The sequence below is a fragment of the Bubalus bubalis genome, chromosome 16, assembly GCF_019923935.1.
Source record: "Bubalus bubalis isolate 160015118507 breed Murrah chromosome 16, NDDB_SH_1, whole genome shotgun sequence".
NCBI classification, from domain to species: domain Eukaryota; kingdom Metazoa; phylum Chordata; class Mammalia; order Artiodactyla; family Bovidae; genus Bubalus; species Bubalus bubalis.
Window position 1 is genome coordinate 55326277 of NC_059172.1, and position 16649 is coordinate 55342925.

The 16649-nt window shown below is 53.4% G+C and overlaps 1 long non-coding RNA gene across 5 annotated transcripts in view; it reads right to left on the reverse strand.

Annotated features, from left to right (window-relative positions):
• Positions 1-16649, reverse strand: part of LOC112579692 — a 235781-nt gene that overhangs the window by 95725 nt on the left and 123407 nt on the right. For 2 of the 5 annotated variants that reach the window (XR_006545377.2, XR_006545376.2), the window contains one exon: positions 10556-10702. The exons of the other annotated variants lie outside the window; for them this stretch is intronic. This is a non-coding gene — a long non-coding RNA (uncharacterized LOC112579692). Of the gene's footprint in view, positions 1-10555; positions 10703-16649 lie in introns of those variants that run through there. 5 annotated transcript variants of the gene reach the window in all.

Here is a 16649-nt window from a genome sequence, read left to right on the forward strand (position 1 = left end):
GCTTAAAATTCTGCTCCAGCCACTCTGGACCTCTCCCAGCACCTTAAAGAGGCCAGGCATGCTCCCCTCACAGGGCTTCCTCTTCCCCTCCGCACCTAAAATGTCCTTCTCCTCCTCCACCCTCTCTGTCCTTGCTGATGTTTACACTGATGACCTTTTCTCATCATTCAAGTCTCAATTCAAACATTACGTCCTCAAAGAGACCATCCTCGCCACTCTCTAAAATAGTCAGCCCTCTGGTCACCCTGTTTTATCCTGTTTGACTTCACTCCCTCTCTTTTCCTCCCTTTCTTCTATCTCATCACCGAGACAGCCCTTGAAGATCAGCAGGGAAGGGATTGTTCATTCCCATTGTGTAGATGAGGAGACTGAGGTTAATGGAAGAACAGTTATATACCGAAGGCCACGGTGTGACCTTGGATCGGTGGTCTAGCCAAGACTGTCCTCTGCTACCTCGTGTTAATGTGTGCATGCTCACCTGAGTGTGTGTCCACAGATGTGTGTTCACACGTGAACATGCATGAAGTGTTTAAATGTCCATGCAAGTCTTCCTGATGAGATCAGTGTGAGGGTCATGTGCTGGGGGTTGTCTTCTTAGGGTTGGCCCCAGGCCTCCAGACTCTATTCCCAGAAAGTACCATCCTCCCTCCTCAACGCCTTCACCTCCCCACTACCTCTCCCCTTCCAGACTGCTCTCTGCTCATCCCCACCTCCTGCCCTGCCTCCCCCTCCCACAGAGGTCCTCCTCCTTGCCTGAGGTCCCCAGAGGGCTTTGTTCCTGCTGCCAGCAGAGCTGTGTGGGCAGTGTGTGGCCACCAGTCCACTCCCGCTGTGCTGTGCGGGGCCCCTGCCTGACCCTCTCCTCCTCCTCTCGTTGCAAATAGTAGGACGTTCACTTTGGATCTGACCTGCCTCTCTACAAGAAAACCGCCCCTCTTCTCCTTCTCAATCTGACTGGGTGCCTGCCCAGGGCTCTCATGTCCTGCAAGGCCAGGAGGGCCTTTCTGTCATCAGGGGAGCAAGGCTCACCTGCTTACCCTCTATATGTAGGTCATGTTGGGGGGAAGCCTGACTTGCCTCTCACCTCCCTCTGCTTAACAGAGCAGTGAACGGGGAGCCAGGGCCTCCTTTGTGACTGTCGATTTTCCAGCTCAGCTTATCTGCGTCTTCATATGGTTCTCTTGTCAGAGGAGCTGGGGGCTGTGTGTGTGACAACCAGGTTAAATAAATGCTGCATCCTCCCCGTCCCCCTAGTTCCCTGTCTTCTTGCTGAGGACAGCTGAGTGTCTCCCCGGCTTCCAGAGAAGATGCTAGTGTATTGTCACCTGTCTTTATTTGATTTGTGTCTTACTCAAAATGCCTGGGGCCATCACTCCACAGAGAGGAAGAGAGAGCAAGGACAAGCCTCCCTTTTGCCTTTTGCTGCCTGAGCAGCTGGTCCCGGGAAGGCAGCCGGGGTGGGGGAGGCAGGTCTGTAGGAAGCAGAGTAGAGAGACAGCACCGTGTGAGATCAGGGAGGCCAGCAGAGGAGACTCAGAGAGGCCAAGCTTGTGGAGAATGGCGAGCCTACAGTGGAGGCTCCCAGAACTCGGATCCGGGGACCTTTCCAGGCATCTCGTGTCCATCCTCCACTTGCCACCGTGGCCCATGGAAGCTTCTCCAAGCCCCCAGGGTAGGAGCTGATGAGACACTTGGAGTTTTCCCTCGGGCAGGAGGAAACTCGAGTCTTGGAGTCTTGGCGGCCCCAGTGGTGAACGCATGGAGCCACTGGATCTGAGGCCATGGATCTAGCGGCCCAGGGACTCTGTGGCCTCTGTGAACAGACAGACTGAAGAGCCAAGAGCCATGCAACAAATCAGTGCTCAGAGCCCCGGAAGGCAGTGGCTCCATCCAGGCCACTCTGCTCCAGGGCTGGAGGGATAGCTGAGCATTTGCTGTCTTCTCACACCGGGTCATTGGTTGTCTTATTTCCTCTTGTCTTATTCAATTTTCTCAGCAGTCCTTTGAGACAGCTGGTATTCTTTTCATTTTCCAGATAAGACAGTTGAGCTTCAGGAAGCCCGATGACTTTCTGAGGGTAACAGTCAGCAAGTGGTAGAACCAGGATGCAAAACTAGATCTTATGGCAATGGTGCTAGTCCTCCCCCCATGACACAAGCCAGTCCGGACAGTGGCTGAAATGGTGACCCCAGTTGATGTGTGAGATGCTCACCTTACAGGACATGTCAAGAACACAAGTCAGGAAGGAGGCGGTCCGTCCATCCTGGGGTGGCTGTCTGCAATAGGCAGTCATGAGCAGAGCAGGCTGATGTTTGACACAGATCTCTACTGAACAACAGCTGTGACACGCATCCCCACGCTCACTCCCAACAGACTGGCACGCGCAACCAGGCGCCGAGCTTGTCGGCATTCCCTTTTACACCCCCGCCTGCCTCCCCTGGGAATCTATTCAAATCTACTCAACAGAGCAGCCAGGAGAAGGCGATAAACCCGTATCAACGCGGTGTTTCTCTTCATCTCTCTCTTTGTGAAAAAAAGAAGAGGAGCAGTGCAAAGCCTCATCCAGTATTCACCGGGAATCATCCTGACATGATCCCAGGAAAATAAGTTCTTTTCAAAACCACGCTTCTAGCGCATCCTCTCTCGTGACTGAGCGCGGGCTGAGCCTGCCGCATGCAGGGCTCCGTGGCTGGCAGAAGCACTGGCGGTAAGGCTTAATTATGATTCACGAAGCTGCAGTTGCGGAGATGGTTTAAAGCCACTTAATTAGTGTAGGAATATACCACCATAATTATCCTGAAATGTGGCCTAATTAACCTATGGAAAAGCCGGGCCACTGGTAGGGAATGTCGGAGACATTAATAGTCTATTAATATACCTGGGCCACTCTCTGGCACAGCTTTGGGGGTACACAGGCCTGGGGGAGCAGACAGAGGAGAATACAGTTTGCCCTGAACAGTGATGATTTAAAAATATGTGAACTGAACTGGGAAAGGAAAAAGGGAATAATATTTACTGAGCACCTGTTATGAGCCAAGCAGTGTTCAAATCCCTTTCTTATTTAATCTTCAAAATAATCCCTTACTATAGGTATTAAAGTTCAGAGAGGTTCATTAATGAGCCCAAGATCACACAGCCAGAAAATAGCCAAACTGGAATTCATTCTTTAGTTAGTCTGCTCCAAAGGCTCGTCTCTGCCAGCTATTTTTTACTGCCTCTGGTAGGCACAGAAGACTTGAGGAAATGGATGAAATAAAGAAAAGAGGCCCCTTCAACTCTAAGGAGGCCCTATTCCCTCTTGACATTTAGAAAAAGAGAGTGATTCAAGTTTCTTGAAGGCAGGTTCAAGCTATCAAGTGTATTGTGCAGGTGGGACACTCGGAATCTCCATTCACACAGGCTACAAAGGTAATGCCATCACCTCTAGAACACAGTGCAAGCCGGGCAAAACCATTTATGGCAGTCCTGGGAGACCTTCCTAGGTGACTCTAATTTCCTTTTGCACTTAAGTCTCCGGCCTCACCCTGGCTTTGAGTCCAGAGGTTGGACCTAAGCCAAGAGAAGCCACATCTTGGACAATCCTTAATGAAGCTTAAGGATTTGCTTAAGCTTTGAACCCAGCCCAGACTCTCCAGTGCCCAGGACACTCGAAGACACCAGGATGAAAGCCCAGAGCCCTCCAGGGGGCGCCAGAGAGCCAAGCTTTTCTGCCTCGCAGTCTGTCTGGTCGGCAGGTCGAGGAGTATTCCAACAACGTCTTCATTCTTCCCTGATCAAAGGAGCTGGGATTGAACCTGCTGTAATCATCCGTCGGGGAGTTTGCTTAAAATTCCCCTAATTACGGAAGAGCATAAAATTGCTACGCCTCAGACTGAATAGAGAAATCGAAGGCGCCCTGCTCTCAGCTGCCTAGGGGAGACAAGCCAAGATGGGAACAGAAAAGCTGGGAGAGGGAGGAGGGGATACTATGGATGGCAGTGATGGGAGGGAGAGCACTCTCCCCGTCTGTGCTAGGGAGTGAGAGAGGAAGGGGGGAAGCCAGCTGCAAGGGGGTCACGGTGGCTGGCTCAGGTGGTGCATGCCACAGGCCCCCCACTCCCCTGCAGAGAGAAGGATGCAGGAGCCAAAAGGGTGGGCACATAGGGAGGAACTAACCAGAATGCATCCTCCTTCTGGAGAGGCCAGGGGAGTCTCTAACTCTGGCTTAGATTAGAAAGTAGATTCTGGAACATCCTCTCTGCTAGGGGAGGGAAAGAAAGAGCAGACAGACAAGTCAGGCAGGGAATAAGCTGCCAGGATGGGGTGGCGGGGTTGGGGGGGCTGCATAGCAGGCTGCCTCCAGGCTCCCTCTCTGTGTTCTGCCCTGTGCCAAGCATGTGGAAGGTCTAGAAGGAGTGGAAGGGGAGACAGGAAGATTGCACCCTTGGGGAGTCTCAGTCTGATGGGGCAAACCCAAAGTAAGACTCAGAGAAGCTCTACACACCAGTGCCCAGCACGTGACAGCCCTGAACTCTAGGAAGGGGGTCAAAATGTGCTGGACCGGATGGAGTCAGAAGGGGAAGGTTTGCTGGGGAGACACCTCAGTGCAGGAGACAAACAGGGAGGAGGAAGATGGAAGAAGGGAGGGGAACATCTGAGGGAATCGTTCAATGTATGAAGGGCTTATGGTTACCACTCAGGGAGAGGGAAGCGTGGCTCAGGGAGGTGAAGTCCCTTATCTACGGTGACACCGCTTATCATGCCAGAGCTGGATCTCAGACTCCTAGCCTGTGCATTACATCCCCATGGGGTAGGAGGGGTTGGGAGGGGGCTGGCCAGAGGTGGAATGCTAGAAGGAAAGAGGGGGCCACTCCCTGACCCATCAGTGTTGATCATAAGGGCAGACAGTACACTAACACATCTCCCCTTTGCTAGCCCAGCACCATGCAGGAGCTCCCCAGGCCCCCAACCCTAACTTGGAAAAGATGGATGCTCCACGATGCTCTCACACTTTCACAGGGGACTTCTCAGTTCCTCAGGTGAGTCCCTGTATGGGCCCAGCCTGAGTCCTCCGCAGCCCCAGCTACACTGTGTTCCCACTATAGGTCTGGTGGTATCAGCTAAGACTTGACGATTGCAAGCTACAGAACCCACTCAAAGTAGCATTTAAATAAAAAAGGACTTTACAAAAGGAACACAGGAGTGTTGTGCAGAGCCCCAGCGCAGGAGTGCAGTCATGCCTCAGTCAAGGACATAGAGAACAGGCACGCCAGACAGACCCAGGAGCTCCCACCGCCTGCTCCCCAGCTGGCATCCACATCCCCATCTCATCCTCGGCTTCTCCTTGCATAACCGGGAAGACTCCCAAATTCAAGATGGTGACTTGGGGCTCCCAAGCCCACATGGGATCAATAAAGAACGGCATGAAGAGATGGCCTGTAGGCCCCAATTCCAATACCCCAAAGTCAGAATTCTGACCATCCCAGCTTGGCTTAGGTGCCTGTTCTAGTCCAGTTAACCTCAGGCCAGGGCATCCAGCCACACTAGACAAAGGCTGCGTGTGCCCTCTACTATGTGTGAGCAGGTCGGTTCAGGGGCCACGGGGAGCTGGACAGTAATTCCACAGCAAAGATGTGCTGGGGTAGTGGGTGTGCGGCAGACAGGCCTGGGGGCGTGATGGGGCCTGACCTGTCTCAGCAGGCGCTCTGGAGGGGGTTGAAGCCTCCACCTGAGCCAGGTGGCGAGTTACTCAGAACGTCAGACACTGCAGCTATGGCCAAGGCAAATCCTCAAGTGGGAGACTGAAGGGAGGTGGTGGGGAGGGGGCTGGCCTGGGCTCTGACCCCCCAGGAGCCAAGAGGCAAGTCTGCAGGGCTGGGGTCTGCCCGGGCCTGGGGGAGGCAGGCCAGTGTCTTGAGCTCCAGGGTAGTTATCTGAGGCGGGGAAACCTGTACTTTAGAAACTTGACTGTTTTCATGCTGTTTGTATTTTCTGTAATTACTTCCTTTTTGTTCTCCCTTAGTATTTATGGAAGTCCTTTGTGAAAAAGCCAGCAGATCCCAGCAATGCGGAGAGGAAACAACCAAGGGGTTTGTGTCTCTTCCTGGGCTCAGGGTAAAAGAGACATCCCCTGGAGCCTGGGAGGGGTGGTGGCAGGAATGCGGCCAGGAGGACTGGGGGCAGGGAGGAGGGGGCAAGGACAGCAGCTGGGAGGCTCCTCCCTACCCACCCCACCCACACCCTGGTTGTTCTCCGAGCTCTTTCTCAAACCTGGGGAGGTCCCTGGCTTCCTTTGAGTAAGTCTGTCGTCCTGACCTGGGCAACCCTGCAGAGCTGCCCCCTTCTGTCGCCCCATCCAGGGGGACGGCCGGAGCCGCCCTCAGGCCAGGCTTGCACATAAACTTCTGGGTGCTCCTCGGGTGCTGGGGCAGGCAGGGGCTCACCATAGGTGCTAGCCCAGGGGATCTGGGGCCCCTGAGACCCTGGAATAAGAACTCAGGCACCTAAGATAAACCCTCCCTTGATCTCAGTCTCCACTGGGTTCTGAATCTTCCTCCAATCTCATTCTCCCCAGCCCTGACTTTTTGCTGGACTCTACCTTAAAACTCCACGTGGGCATCAGAGCCAAGTTGGGGTGGGGCTGGGGATGGGGGGAACCTGAGTTTCTCCTGGGTCTAAGGGCCTGCCCTTGGGTGAGGAAATGGATAAGACTCTGGTGTAGGAGATCAGTGGTACCTCTCTGGTTTCTAAAAAGGGGAAGAGATGGAGGTCCTAGGTGGTAGAAAGGACCAGAGACAGAGTCACAGAGGTCTTCATCCTCTTATATTAAATTATTTGTAGGCAAATTGTCACCAGGGCATCACAGGGTCCTGGCCCTGCCCCCATCCCCACCGCCATGGCCATTCCATGGAGTTAACCGTGACATTATCCATGGCCAGATGGCGTTATCCTGGGTGGCTGAGCAGCCCCCAGGAGCGAGGTGTCCGCAGGCAGAGAACCAGCAATGACATGGGACATTAGGTGCTGATGGCTTTGCCAAGCAAGAGAATTGCAATTAAGGATGCAATGGGTCCCTCCGGGGGCTGTCAGACAAGGATCCAGAGCAACAGTCGGGAGGCTGGGAGCTTTCTGAAAGCAGGTGCAGTGGGAGCCAGGATGGGGCTGTGGGGGCGCAGCCTCCATCCTTGCAGCAAGTCCGTCAACAACAGAAAGGTGATTAACACCTGCATTTACTCAGTGCCCAGCAGGCCCCCTACTGGAAGGCGGGAGTGCAATTATCTGCATTCTACAGATAAGATAAGGAAAAGTAGAGGAGCAGGGGTTATGACACAGATAGTGGAGACGGAATTCAGACTCGGCCTCATCTGGCACCAAAGTTAGGACTCAGAGCCCCCCTCTACCTCCCCGCGGTGCCCTCTTCTGAGAGTTCCCCAGACAGGCCTCAATGCCCAGGGCCACAGGCCACACTGCCCCAGCCTGGGGTTTGCGGCTTCAGGTTGGGAAGAGCTCACCAGACTCCCTGGCAGCCACATGAGGACACACCTCTCCTCCCTGGTGTGGGGGAGGAAGAGGAGGAACAGCTGGCCTGGGTGACAAGTAGAGGCCATTCCAGGGGAGGTGGCAGACGCAGGAAGGTAGGAGGTGGGGAGGGGCACATACGTCACCTCAAAGCCTGTGTCTAAGCTCCCCACCCACCTTGCTCAAACCTCCCACCTTGGAGAAGCCCCACTCCTGGTCCTACCACCTCGGGCTCTGTGCAGTGACGTCATTGTCACTAACAAGCTCTTCCTTATCTATACCAAACACGCCTGGAGGAAGGGCCCCTGCACCACCCCCCAGCCCTGCTTGTTTGCGCATGCCTACCACGTGGGGGTCAGGTGGTATGTGGGAAGCAGCCCGTGAAAAACTGTGCCCTTTTTAGGAGCTGGTCATATTGCACCCAACATGGAGGATGGGGAGAAGGTTGGGGAGGGGAGAGCAAAGTTGAGATGAGAGGAAAATGATAAATGAGGTGCTCAGGGGCCCCAAACCAGGCAGGCGCCCCTAGTGGCCGTGCTGGCCGCTGGCCGGGCACCTCATGGCATCAGTGACCTGGACACTGGGGAGCCGCTGAAAGGGACTGAGGGCCAGAGAGACTGAGCCATCCAGTCTTGGTTCACACCTGCTCCCCCAGGCTGGGCTTTGAACCTGGAAACACTGACCACAAACCAGGCATCCGGGGCCCTGTGTTCTCTGGTTACAGCCCAAGGAGGTGAAGGGTGATCGAGCCCTGAGGCTGCCCACACTGGCTTCGCTGGTCTGCTGGGAAGATCCTGGGGACCTGGAGCCTGCAGGGCTCACTCCCAACAGCAAAGCCCCATCCAAGAGCTGACTAGAACCCATAGAGAAGGGGAGTGCTTGTGAGTTCAGACAGGGAACACAAGAGTGAGGGAGTTCAAGGCCACTCCCGGCTTTGCCTCAGAAGGCTTGTCGCTTCATTCCCAGCAGCCTAAATCTTGGCCATCCTTCAAAACCCACCTCTTCCGTGAAGCCTTCCCTCCCCTCCAAATGAAGTTTTCTCCCTCTCTAAATACTTTATCCACACTTCTCTGCAGGCCTTGTCTCGTTCCTCCTTGCATTGCACATCCCTGGCTAGACTTGGGGCTCCACAGTACAGAGCCATCGTCCCATCTCAGGAGCTCCATACTGCCCTGCTGGACAACGGACGGCGGGGGTGCTGGAGAGGAGGGGTTCACTAAGGAGCAGGACAGGAGGTGGAGTGCTCAGATCAGAGGGTACAGGAGGGGTTCAGGAAGGACTAGCTGAAACAAGACCCAGAAGAGCCGCTGCTTACTACCTGAAAGCCAGGTTGCCTTTGAGAACCGAATACAATTCTCCAGAGTCCTGGGCAAAGGAGAAACGAAATGCAGCGCTCTCACAGAAGGGGCGAGCGCTGCCGCTGCTGCTAAGTCGCTTCAGTCGTGTCCGACTCTGTGCAACCCCATAGACGGCAGCAAGCGCTAGCTACGGGGAAATAAGCTTTAAGGGAAAAAATGCCACCACTCTCCATGTGCGTCTGGTAGTGGCGGTGGAAGAAACAAAATCATTCATTTGTCCAATAGTATTTTTCATTTCAGATGATCTATTTTCATCTTTATAAGTTCATTTTCTAAAAATCTTCCATTTTGCTCCTCATTGTATTCATGTTTTCCTCCACACTTCTGAGCATGGAGCATATTTATAACCACTGCTTTAGCATCCTTGTCTGCTAATTCCATCAGCTTTCCCACTTGGGGGTCTCTCTCTGTGAACTGATTTTTCTTCTGGTTATAGGTCCTATTTTTCTGCTTCTTTGCATGGCTGTTAATTTTCTATTTGATGACCAATATTGTGAATTTTCCACTGGGGTCTAGATTTTGTTGTATTCCTTTAAAGAGTGCTGGACTTGGTTCCACCTCACAATTATTTGGAGTCACTGTGACCCTTTTAAGTGTTGACTTTAAGGTCTATGAGAACAGATCCAGGACAGCTTTTGGTCTTGGGCTAGGGTAAACAGCCTCTTGAGGACTCTATCCAATGTAACACTTACTACAAGCTCTCTCCACTATCACTGGTGGGAATCTGAACCATTCCAGCCCTGTGTGAGCTCTAGAAATTGGTTAGTCTTCTTACTGGCGGTTCTTTCCCTAACTTTGTGGTGTTTCACCCCAATTGTGTGCAAATCAATGGCCAAAGTTTCGAGGCCCCTTCTACAGACTTCCAGAAATCTTCATGAGCAGCACCCTTCTCTCCAGAATTCTTCCCGCACAAATCCTAGCCTCCTCAGCCTCAACCCATGTCTTATCAATTCAGCCTACAGGCTCTTTTCAGGACACTCCCCCGTCCTCCTCCTGGGCCTTTCTCTAGTGAGGAAACTGATGCTGTGATCGGCTGTTGCCTTTCTCTCAGGGACCACCATCCTCTGCTAACTGTTGCCCACTATCTGAAAGCAGTTGTTTCAAATCTTTTGTCCAGTTTCCAGTTGTTTTCAGCAGGTGGGCAGTTACCATAGCAGTTAATCTATGGGCTGAACGGGAGGATTCCTACGCAAGAAACATTTATTGGGGAATTCTCTGATAGATTTCAATATGCCAGGCCCTGCTCTCTGTGCTGGGAATAAAGCATTGAACTAAATGGACAGAATCTGTGACCTCATGAAGCTGATATTCCAGTGGGTGAGGCAGACAATAAACAGTAATAAACATAATAATTGTGCGGCATGTTAGAAGGTAAACGGTGCTGTAGAGGGGAAAATAGAGCAGGGAGAGAAAGAAGCTGGGGAACAGAGCAGCATTTTAAATAAGGGACTCAGGGAAAACCTCACCGTGAAAGTGTTGTTGTTCAGTTACTCAGCTGTGTCTGACTTTTTGCCACCCCATGGACTACAGCACACCAGGCTTCTCTGTCCTTCACCATCTCCCAGAATTTGCTCAAACTCATGTCCATTAAGTCGATGATGCCATCCAACCATCTCATCCTCTTTCGCCCCCTTCTCCTCCTGCCCTCAATCCTTCCCAGGATCAGGGTCTTTTCTGATGAGTCAGCTCTTCGCATCAGGTGGCCAAAATATTAAAGCTTCAGCTTCAGCATCAGTCCTTCCAGTGAATATTCAGGGTTGATTTCCTTTAGGATTGACTGGCTTGATTCCTTGCAGTCCAAGGGACTCTCAAAAGCTTCTTCCAGTGAAAGAAAACTGAGCCAAGCCCTGAAGGAAGGGAATGAATGAGCACAGGTGTAAGGGCCTTCAAGTGGGAGCAAGCCTGGCTTGCTCAGGGAACAGCAGGGAGACCAGCGTAGCCATCACGGTTTGAATGAGAAAGAGACATGATCCGAAACCAAGGGGAGGCGCTGGACTGTGATGAGCCCTAGGGGCCACAGAAGGAAAGCTGTTACTGTAATAACTGAGATGAGAAGTTTGGACCTGGGTGGTGGCCACAGACCTGGTGAGAAGTGAATTCAGAAGCTGAATGTTATGTCAAAAGAGTGAAAGAGAGAAGAATCAAGGATGACCCCTAAGGTTTTTGGTCTGAGCAGGTAGAAGGAGGGAGATGCCATTTACCAACACAGGGAAGATTGCGGGCCAACTGAGTCTGTAGGTGGAGTGGCGGGAGAGACCAGTTTGATGGTGGACCTGTTCAGTATGAGATGTCTTCTACACACCCACGTGGAGGGATCCAGTGGGCAGCTGGACACTAGTTAGGAGTTCAGTGGAGAGATCCAAGACAGAATGGAGGGGAAGAAGCTGGGAAAGGAACCCACTGGTGAAGTCTTGCCTGGTGATGTCCAGGGTCACCCAAGAGCACCTTGAGGATCCTCCTCCAAGGACAGCCCTCTGCCTCCACAGAAGGGGCAGGAGCCGGGGAACCAGGATGGGCCCTTCAGAGGCCAGCTCGTCTCTCCTCTTATTTCACATTGACCCAAATCACTGAGGGCTGTCAGATCGCATCACTGCCCAGGATCCAAGACCTCCAAGAAGAAGCTGCATTAGCCACTCTGTCCCCCATAGAGACATGGCCTGTCACCCGCTATTCTGTAGGCTCCCTGGCTCACATTCATGACTCTGCGTAACGATGTTTGCTCCCCTCGGCTCCAGGATGGCTCGCCCTGATGCCCCACATCTGACACTGAGTCTCCTCGCTCTCCCTGGCTTTGCTTCCCAAGCAATCATCAATGCATCTCCGGTCCCAGGCTGCCTTCCCTCTGCCTCCCATCTGATGTGTGACTCAGGGGAGCATTCCTCCCACTCCCTATAGAGAGAAGCTCCAAAAGCCCTGGAATCTGAAAGTCCTTCCAGACATCTAACCTCCATCCTCACTGTTCTTGCCTGATGTCCTGTTATTCTAATGTTCTCCCCTAGAACAGATGGGGCCCTCGGTCGCCCTCTTGCTTCCTTCTCCCTGCCCTTGTTTCTTGCTCTCGGAGCAAGAGAAGGTGCCCTTCTCTTCTTTGTCCTTCAGGCTCGCCCGCACCTTCCTCACTCCCCGTCTGCATGCCCTCTCCCCTGCTCTCTGACCCCACTCAATCATTCGTCTCAGACAGTTAGTTTAGGGGAGTGGAGACGAATCTCTTGCTGACTCCAGTGAAGGTCCTTTCCTCTCGTCACCCTGGGGATGCTGGCAATTATCTCAACGCCCCCAGAGCCCCAGCGCTCCAGGCGGCTCCCTCTCCCCCAGCCACTTCCTGGCCCTCCCTACACTGCTGTGTTGCTGTGTTCCTGCTCTCCTCACATCATCTTGACTTGGCCAAAGAGACCTGCCCCTCAGGAGATGAACATCTTCACGTCCACAGGGATCACCCCTCCCATCCCCCGCCCATCACACACAGGCACACGCACCCTGCTCCTTAAGTGATGGCGAGGGCAGTGGCCAAGTGATCCACAGCTCCTTTCTCTTCTGTTGCTGCGGTAAAATATGGACAGCAGGAACCACGGGAGAAATGAGGCATGAAAATTAATCTGCTTTACAATCCTCATGAATATTTAAAAGCTGATGAATATGTAACTACATTTCTTTTCTCCTCCATTAGTGTCTGCTTTTGAGTTACTCTATAGATCCCTTGGTTCCTTTGGGGGCTGGTTGGCTAGACTGATTTTTAAATTGGTTTTACAGGTGCCTATAGATCCTGGGTTCCCCTCAACCCTGATCTTGAGAAGAGGATTTACCCCTTTAAAATTCCCCAGGAAGGCCTGGCAGCGAGAGAGACAGAGAGAGAAGAAACTTCCTCTGAAACTCACACTGTGGGAGCCCCAAGGGAAGGGCAAAGGTTGAGAGGGCGGGGCTCCCACTTTGCAGTGGGACTCACCAGGTATAGCCTGTAGAGGATAAACTACCTCCTTCTTCCCTGAGCCACAGCTTGCCCTTGATAGCAGGCCCTCACAGCCCAGCCACTATGGGTCTTTCAGGGCCTAGTGCAGGGTGGCCTTGAGAAACCAAGAAATGAGGCTGAAAAATGTTACTTGCTTTCTACTCAGAAGAATCTGATATCAGGCTAACTGTATGCTACTGTGTAACCATCTCCTGGCTCCTGGCACCAGCCACTCCTTCTAGAAGCACTCTTTGGAGCATCCCTGGTCATCTCCCTAGCCTGTCCTCTCTGCCACAGTTCTTTGGTGACTCTGGAACCCTGCTTCTCAGCCACTCTTACCATCTGAAGCGGGCTAGGGGAGGCAGGCTCCTCACCCACCTACTGCAGCCATCAATCATCCCGGAGCGGAGCAGAAGGAGCAGCAGGGCATCTTTCCAGAGCAGCAAGATTTGTCTTGGGGCCCGAGGCAGAATCTAGCACTGAACCAGTATTCTGTAGAGGGAAGCAGGGTCCTGGCTTGGTGAAGGAAGGCGTCGCAGGGCGGGGAGACATCCATCCTGCCAGCCTGGCAGCAGGGCTGGGTCAGAAATGCTGAGGGTCCTTAGAGCCCCACAGCCAGCACCTGAGCTTCAGGTCACAGCGGACCACTCCCAATTCCTGCTTGTTCATCCTCCCCCTGTCCTCGGTTTCTCCATCCACTCCTCATTCTACACAAAGCTTGGCAAAGCATTTCATGTTGTTTTGATCATATTTCTTCCCTTCTAACCATCCTCGGGGGCCCCTTAGTTTCTGGCTTATCCAATTCACATCTGACCTGCCATCTCCATCACCAGCAACCCCAGGTCCCCTCATCCACCCTAAGTCCCCTCACCCCAGTCTTCCAAGCTAACTTGCTCACCATCCCAAACATGCTTTCACCTCTTTGCCCCAGGTCCTCCGTTTCCCCCTCTAATGACACCTGTCCTCTCCTTCTTTCCAGGCTTTGCTCAGAAGTGCCTCCATCAGGAAGCCTTCCCGGGTTGACCCCAGTCCCAATGAAAAATCCTATCACCTCTTCTGGGCTCTCCGATGTTTCAGTACCGAATCCACAGGGTGTTCACTGGCACTGTCTTCATGGGTGACGTCCACAGAAAGGGCTGCAGTGCCTTTTAAAGCAGACCTGCATGCGGTCAGTGTGGCAGCCTCCTGTGGATACACTTCCTGGGCGGCCTCACTCTCGTCACCTGTGCCTTTCGGTCAACCTCACTCCGTCTCCCGTAAATGCCTGGCCTACTGCCAGAGCGGCCCGAAGCAGGGACCCAGTCCCCTTCTCCCTCCTCTCTGTTCTTTCAGGGGCTTCACACACACAGGGCCTCTGGAGTGACACCAGGCTGAGGGCTCGGTGTAACAGAGGGATTGCCCAACTTGGGGACAGAGAAGGTGCCCCCAACAGTGAGTCAGGAAGCCAGGCTCTGGACCTGGCTCTGCCCTGGGATCTTGACCGAGCCACCTAATGTTCTTGGATCTCCCTTTTTCATTAACCAAATGGGGATACAGGTCTATCCCTACATCAAAGGATCATGGTGGGAATCACATGTGAAAATGCTTTGAAAAATACAGAATACTGTGGACTTCCCTGGTGGTCCAGTGGTTAAGACTCTGCGCTTCCACTGTAGGGGACACGGGCTTGATCCCTGGTCAGGGAAGTTCCACATGCCATGTGGCACAGTGAAAAATAGATATATAGAGAGCAGTATATAAATGTTAGCTATCCCTGCTATTGGAATAATTAGCAATAAATTGTTATAATAACTGTTATCATAGTGTGTGACATTCCCCCAGCTCCCTCTATTTTGAGGGGTTCTCCGGCCTAGCCCCCTCTTTCCTTCCCTGTCCAGGGGAGGTACAGGAGGCCCACCTGGATGTGTGTCCCTTGGGATCTAGCATCTCATTCTCCAAGACAGATTCCCCAAGCAGGAACGTCACCTTCAGCCCCTGGCCTCTCCGCTCAGCTCCCAGCTGCCTCGGCAGCGGGAACAAGCGTGAGCCTTGTCAGACAAGCCCTGCATCTCCATAAAACACGTTCTCAGCATAATTACGCAGCGGAGACGCGCAGGGGCCCCGCCCTGACAGAGAGCCTCTGCCACCGCCACTGGCTCGTTGCTGCGGCAGCAGCTGAAAGCTGAGCTGTCCTGGACCAAAGAAGCAGGAGCGGTTCTCTAGCTAAGCAGGGCCGGATATGGCCAGGCCTCGGAGGGGAGCCCCAGGTTCTGGCTGTAAAGTTGGGGGGCCTCCAGTGGCCCAAGCAAACTCAGAGCTCAGCTTCTCTGCTTCCTTCCATCACCCTCTGAGTGAGCCCCTAACAGCCCATCTTGAAGCTCCCCCCGGGTATGGGGGCTGTGCTTACCCCAGACTCCCTGTCCCCTGCTTGTGGTGCCTCTCCCGGCACTGGGGTGAGCCCCTTAATGGCCCTGCTGCCCTCCCCCACACTGAGGGGTCAGCCGTGTCTCGGGTGTGGCACCAGCAGCAACCTAGGCGTGTGGCAGTGCTCGGAGATGCAGACAGGCTCTTGTGGTGGCCCCCTTCCCCAGAGCCAGGTGCAGGGAGGCTGGGAGAGCTGCCACCTCCCACCTCCCTCCCGTCCCCCTCCCCCTGCACGCCTTCCCCAGGGAAACACCCTAAACAGTCCTTTGGGAAGACGTGTTCCTTCCTCCCCTCTATCTCACCAGGCTGCTGCCTGATCGATTTCACACCGTGAATATCATTCTTCCTTCCTTCTGAGAAAAGGGGATGACCCAAGCCCCTGGGTCCAGCAAGAGATCTGTCTTGCACCTATCTGTTTCTAGACGCTGACTATTTCTAGATAGAGATGGGGAAACTGAACCCTGGGCTGGGCAATTCATTCCTTTGAGTGGAGAACAGGACAGAGGGTAGGTGAGAAGTGTGAGATGTTGGGGGTCCCTGGGAGGCGGTCCTCCCAGCCAGGCTGTCAGAGCAGCAGGGACGCCTGAGATGCTCCTGTTTATCCTTCTAGCAGTTCCACCTGTAGGAGCAGATGCTCTGAAAGTGGGTGATTCAATTTCCCTCTTCCTGTGGGGAATGGCCTGAGGGGAAGACCAAGTTGACTTCACTTGGTCCATCTCAGGGCTTCTAGAGGATTATGTCCAAAATCAAACTCCAGACTGAGACCCAAGCCAGACCCTTTCATCTAGGATTGGGGGACATTCCCACCCAGGGCCAGGGCCCTCAGTCTGTACCTTGAGCCCTGAGCTATATCCCAGCCTTTCCCTGACAGAGCTCAGCTCCTGCAGGAGTGGCAGCTCTATGGGAAGGACGTATTGAGACAAACAGGGCTGTGATTTGCCAGCCATCAATATCTCTTAAAGGCCCATCCCCTCCAAAGCTGGCAGATCCCTCCAGTTCCCCCACTCTACCTGAGCCAAGCAGAGATCCCCAGGGCAGCTCAAACCTTCCTCTTTCTCTCTCCTTTCCTCCCTTCTCTGGCCACATCAACCAGAAGGATTATGTCTTATTTATTTATCTTGGATTTGGCTGCAGGAACCACACAGCATTTAAAGCCATTGATTGTTCAAAAGGCAAAGTGTATAATGCACCAGAAAATTAGTTTAGAGTGCCCAGCAGGAGAGCAGCCCAGCTCTGGTCTCAGATTTACTCTGCCCTGGTGGCCAGGAGGCGGGGGAGTGTGCCTTTCAATCTCTCCAGGAAGCTCTAGGAAGCCATCATCCCCTTGTGGCCACGCTAGGGCCTTCTTTCTGGCTATTTGCCCAGGTGAGTGGCATGACAGCAATACCTCTCCTATGCTTCAGCCCCAAGCCACTCTTCCTTCCCCCAAGACACACACACACACA